Below are 6,000 nucleotides of genomic sequence, written 5' to 3'. Positions count from 1 at the left end.
TTATAGGTTTTTGTAAAGAAATTGATTTTTTGGTTGAAGTTTGAACAGTATGTTCTTTAAATAGATGTTTTTTAATGATCGGTAGTTTGGATTAGTAAGTTGAATTGTTGGTGGCTATACCCTCAAAGGGGGTTGAAGTATTGTAAAATTATTGTCCTGAGAGGATACGTAAGTCCAAAAACATTCACTAGTTGTTTTTCTGTCCTTTGTCGACAGATTTTACCACATGCATATATTTCATTTAAATGTTCTCGTAACGATATGGCTGAGATATTGCCGATGTGACGTTAAATTTTAACTCACTCACTTTGGCAAACGGAATCCCAAATTCTGACTCAAAAGCACACGGATGAATTACAATCAAGCAATAGAACTTTTTGACCGGCCCTCGTACACTTTCCCCTGCCCTTTCTGCCCTTGACACCAACTAATCTTAGGAGTGTTGTTGGACAGTGTTCTTCATCAACATTTCCAGTCATTGTACTCAAATGGATCAACTAGTTAGAAACTAGGGTATACATACGAGTACAGCAGATTTGTCATTACCGGCCTAGCGTTTTCCACGGAGATGTTCCTTCAAGTTTGGAAATAGGGGAAGGTCGCTTTGGACTAGGTCAGGTGAATGTGGAGGATGAAGGAGTTCTTCCAAGCCCCATCGATGTACTGCAGACTTTGCCAATCGAGAGGTGTGAGACGAAGCATTGTCATGCAAAATCAGAACTCCAGTCCTCAACATCTGTCACATTGTACTCGTATGTATACCCCAGTATGCTTCAAGTACCTGTTGCTTTTGCCGCACTCAGCAATATTCCAGCTGATCAGACAATGTTGTTGATGACTGGAGTTTCTGGTCCAGGCTCGATTATTTACAGATCGCCGCCAAATAGTTGGAATATTGCTGAGTGCGGCGTAAACCTAAACTCAGTCACAGACAAGAAGTCTGTCATGCAACTTACATACCTTTCGTGATGTAGTATCTGACACCAGACACATGTGCCTGTGTGTCTGAATTGTCTCCTTCCTTGGGTGTGAAGAGATGGTGTGAATTACAGGAAGAGGAAGAACCGATCAAACCAATTGTCTTACAAAAAGGAGACTACCTATCCTCTGCTATCCACGGAAGATGAGAAACCGTCTGCTTTTGATGTTTCGCTGTAACATTACTACCGAATGCTTTGTCGGTGTGCTTTACTTTATCACATGTCTTTGTTCCATCAATGGATGTACCCAGCACTATCAGCAAAGAAGAACAAAAAAAAAACTGATGCCCGCACTTCGGACTCCATTCAGCTGGTTCACAAGCGATCAGCTTTCTGGATGTGATTGAAGAGACTGCAAACACTGGTGACCTGACGTCGGTTACAGTCCTGTTCAAAGCTGATGTTCTCTTTAATAAATAATGAGTGAATTTAGTTTTACGTCGCACTCAGCAATATTCCAGCTATATTGGCAGAGGTGTGTAAAAATGAGTCTGGACCAGGCAGTCCAGTGATCAACAGCATGAGCATCAATCTGCGCAATTGGGAATCGATGATATGTGTCAACCAAGTCAGCGAGCCTGACCCCCAGATCACGTCAGTCGCGTCTTACGACTTTTGTGGGAAGGATGGGCTGCTGAAGGCCTGTTCTACCCGGACCTTCACGAGTCCCCATATAAATATACATTAGTTGATCCAGATCTGTTGTCTGGTATATTTGTGGCATGAGTGAATGAGCGAATTTAGTCACATCGGCAGTATTGCAGCCATGTTGTGACCAAAACTAGTTATAAAATGGTGAGTGTCGTTATAAAACCTGTCAGCAAAGGACAATAAAACAACTCGAATGTCACAGGCTGAATAAAAAATAGTTAGCATATAACATTAAACACTATACAGGACAATATAACTGGACTATGGATCACAAGCAACTGTAGTTGGTGCTAAGACACCTACCTGGACCCTATCTTTATCTACATAGGTCTAACTCATCACCAAATATTAAGGAACACAGCCACAAACAAGGAAAATGCAAACACCGGTGCAAACAACAACTAAAAAAACCCCCAAAATACCACCCCACCCCACCCCCCAAAAAAAATAAAAATAAAAAATAAAAAAAATATAAAAAAAAATAAATAAATAAAAATAGAAAAAAAATGAAAAATAACAAACAAACAAACAAAAACATCTTAAACGTAAACTATATCGACCCGCGAAGATCCAGCGTAGAACAGGCCTTGCTTGCCGCAAAAGGCGACTGTGCTTTTCTTCAGAAGCAATTAACAGGATCGAGTGGTCAGGTTCGCTGACATGGTTGACACATGTCATCGGTTCTCATTTGCACAGATCGATGCTCATGCTGTTGATAACTGGATTGTCTAGTCCTCGACCTGTCTGATTCTAACGCCATATAGTTTGAATATTGATGAGTGCAACGTAAAACTAATCTCATTCACTCACCAAATTATGCCACACAGACACATACATTCACTGGCACAAATCCCACATCATTACTTTCATCCCCATTCAAACACATCATCTAAAAAGCACACAAAACCTGTATATCCATCTATAATCAGTCTTTATTCGCATAACCCATCATTTTCGATTAAAGCGCACATAAAAATCCCATCCCAAGGTATTGGTACTAAGTCAGGATCTCCCTCGCCTCTTTGCCTTACCACAAACCGCCTCCACCTCCAATCGCGCCTGCCCAAACATTATAAGTTGTTCACTGGTCACGAGGAGACCATGGGTGGAGGTACCGAAGGTGTTTGTTTATATTCATTTGAAATTTTAGAACGTAATCAAGAGTAAAACAAGTCATATTTGGCATTACTTTCATAGTACAGTACAAATTCTAGCACTTTTTTTTAGTTGAGTCCACTTTCTAAAAGGCAAAGCTTTCGGCCGCGAGAGCTGTGCCAATTTACTTTTATCAGAGGGGTACACATAGAATGCAGTCTAGACTACCAGTTGTCTGACTTCCATTTTTGTGGACATCGCGGTGCCCAAGAGGGTTAGACGGCTGACACTGTGTGCCGGCGATCAGGTGCCTGCCGTTCGGCGGCTGACATTGTGTGCTGGCGATTAGGTACCTGACTCTGAGGGTGTGGGTTCGAATCCCACATGGGACTCACATTTTAACAAAAATACTCGAATTTGTGTTTTACTGAGAAAGTGTAATCCCAAATATGACGTTACATCGATGGAAGGGAAATAACCTTATATGTGTTTCTTGTGTCGTCCGTAAAATCTACTCTCTTGCCGATAAATAGAATTTGATAAAACGTTCTAATGTAGTCCCTGTGAATACTAAGAAGGGGAATTACATCGCGGCGACTTTACTAAGACAATACCTGCGGGATGGAAGATTCGAATCGTTTTATTCACACAGGTTGGCAGAAGTGTACCATCCGGTGTGCAAGCTTCAAACAGTTCAAAATTAACATTGATGTGTTCGGTAAGATAAATACGTTGTTCACTGGTCCCCTGGGGACCATAGGTTGAGGCACCTTCGATGTTTGTTTATTTTCCTCTCGTTTTTCGGGAAGGTCGAAGGTGCCTCAACCCATGGAACATGAACAAACATCGAAGGTGCCTCAACCCATGGAACATGAACAAACATCGAAGGTGCCTCAACCCATGGAACATGAACAAACATCGAAGGTGCCTCAACCCATGGAACATGAACAAACATCGAAGGTGCCTCAACCCATGGAACATGAACAAACATCGAAGGTGCCTCAACCCATGGAACATGAACAAACATCGAAGGTGCCTCAACCCATGGAACATGAACAAACATCGAAGGTGCCTCAACCCATGGCCCCGAGGACAGTTTCATGTATTACTTATTAATCTACGCTGCGCTTTATTTCTATGATTCTTAAATCACCAGCCAGTCCCTCTCCGTCCACAAAGTTGGGACACTCAGAAGTGGACGTAGAACACAGAAACATGCTGATAATTCTGAAGCCTTAATTCATCGGACGAAAGGGTTAAAATTAACTCGGAAACTTCGTGCTCCCCTATTAAAGAATTTGACATCCATACATTCTCGCCTTTATCTGTATCTCTTCTAAATGCCTTTGAATAACTCCGTAGTATAACCGTTGGTTTGTTGGGTAAAAGTTTCTTATAATCGTCAGTAGCCAGATGAATGATGCAGATCCAGTTAGGGTCCATTCATGTCCCTCATGCAGAAGAGAACATTATTCGAGGGATAGTGCATTATCAGCTGCGGAAGTAATGGGCCGAATCCTGTTTGAAATCCCTCTCAAACGTTTATGATGATCGCCTTGAGGGCGAGGAACCGGTAGGTAATGATACTAATCATTTAAATTATCGACCAATCTCAGCTGCGTTTACAAAACCATAGATGCATAATAAATAATCGATTAAGGCGATACATAAAGCCACTAAAGAATTCAGAAACAAGTAAAAATATATCAGTAAGGATATTTTCATTTAGGAAACACTTAGAAGCTAGAACACTTACATATGGATCTGACCTGACTGACTTAATCAATCTTTCAATCACAAGGAATCCATCTTTCAAGTCATCATCTTTTTAATAATATTAGTTTTCATTTACGTTTTTTTTAAAAGGAAACAGAATTAAGTGACAATTTATATATATTGGAGGATGTTTAAGTCCATTTCTATCAATCAGTGTCTTACTGAACGTATTTCCTATTTTTGTCGTTTTATACCGACCGATTTCATATCATGATGGGACCTTTGAATATCCGCGTTTCAAATGATTTTCAGCAGCCCATGCTGGCCGAAAGAGGCGACTAACGGAATCGGTTGGCCATACTCGCTGATTTGGTTGACACATATCATCTTATTCCGATTGTGTAGATCGATTCTCATGCCATTGGTCACTGGATCCAGCCTCGGGTAATTACAGTTGACCATACTCACTGTGCGTGGCACCCACTAATGATTTTATGAACGCTTAGCACGTCGATTACTATATAATTGTGTAATTTCCGATTATCGTGCACCTTATCAAACGTCAAGACCAGACAATTGTATGAGAGCGTCACTGAAAAGTGATGAGGTGTTTATGAAAGAAAAATGCATCTTCTATCGGTTGTTGTCGGGACTCGCATATATATTTTGCACAAACACATTAAATGTTTGAGTGTTGCAGCACGATAGTACTGCGACTTGTATACAAATCAAGTGATGCAATCACACATTAACAATACAAACTGTCTCAGAAGTGATGAAGTAAGGTAACATGCAACTTTATGCCCTTTAATAACTTCTGTCTGTTAATCAAGCGATATACTAGGTACAAGTTAGTCAGCAGTGTAGCAATAGGAAGTTCAGCCGATAAGCCAGCACTGTAACAAGTACAATTCGTTCATTCAAGAACTCAGCCAGCAATGTAGTGATCGGAAGTCACCCTTACAACCGTTAAGCCAACAATGCAGTGACTACAAATGCAATGATTCTTCCTACTAACAGATTCACTCATGACCTATACATATAACTAGACCAGTGAAGGTCCGAGGTAGAATGGGTGTTCAGGAACCAATGCTTGCCACAAAAGGCGACTGTGCTTGTAAGAGACCGCTGGTCCGCTGACTTGATTGGCATTTGTCATCGGTTCCCAGTTGCGCACGCCGATGCTCATGCTATTGATAACTGGATTGTCTGGTCCAGACTCAGTCATTTACAGACCGTATAGCTGGAATATAGCTGCGTAGAAGTAAACATTCTCACTCACATATCAAAAACGTTTGGAAGGATTCAAATGTTAAAATACACATATCGACACGTCCATTCAAATCAATGCCACATGTACAGGCACTTTAGATCTACGCACAGGTCACTGTTTGCAATAGCGTTTGGGACATTCAGGTCACAATCAATTCGTAATCAACTCACAGTTCATCCTCGCAACACTGTACCTTCGTAGACATTAAAAAACAGTTTCGCGCTGGGGAAAACAAAAAGGGTGTGGCGGAGAAGTGTTGTCCCCCATCGATAGTGAACGTTACCT

Source organism: Haliotis asinina, chromosome 3 (assembly GCF_037392515.1).
Source record: "Haliotis asinina isolate JCU_RB_2024 chromosome 3, JCU_Hal_asi_v2, whole genome shotgun sequence".
NCBI classification, from domain to species: Eukaryota; Metazoa; Mollusca; class Gastropoda; order Lepetellida; family Haliotidae; genus Haliotis; species Haliotis asinina.
The sequence above is the reverse complement of the archived record's forward strand: the minus strand, read 5'-3'. Positions refer to the sequence as shown.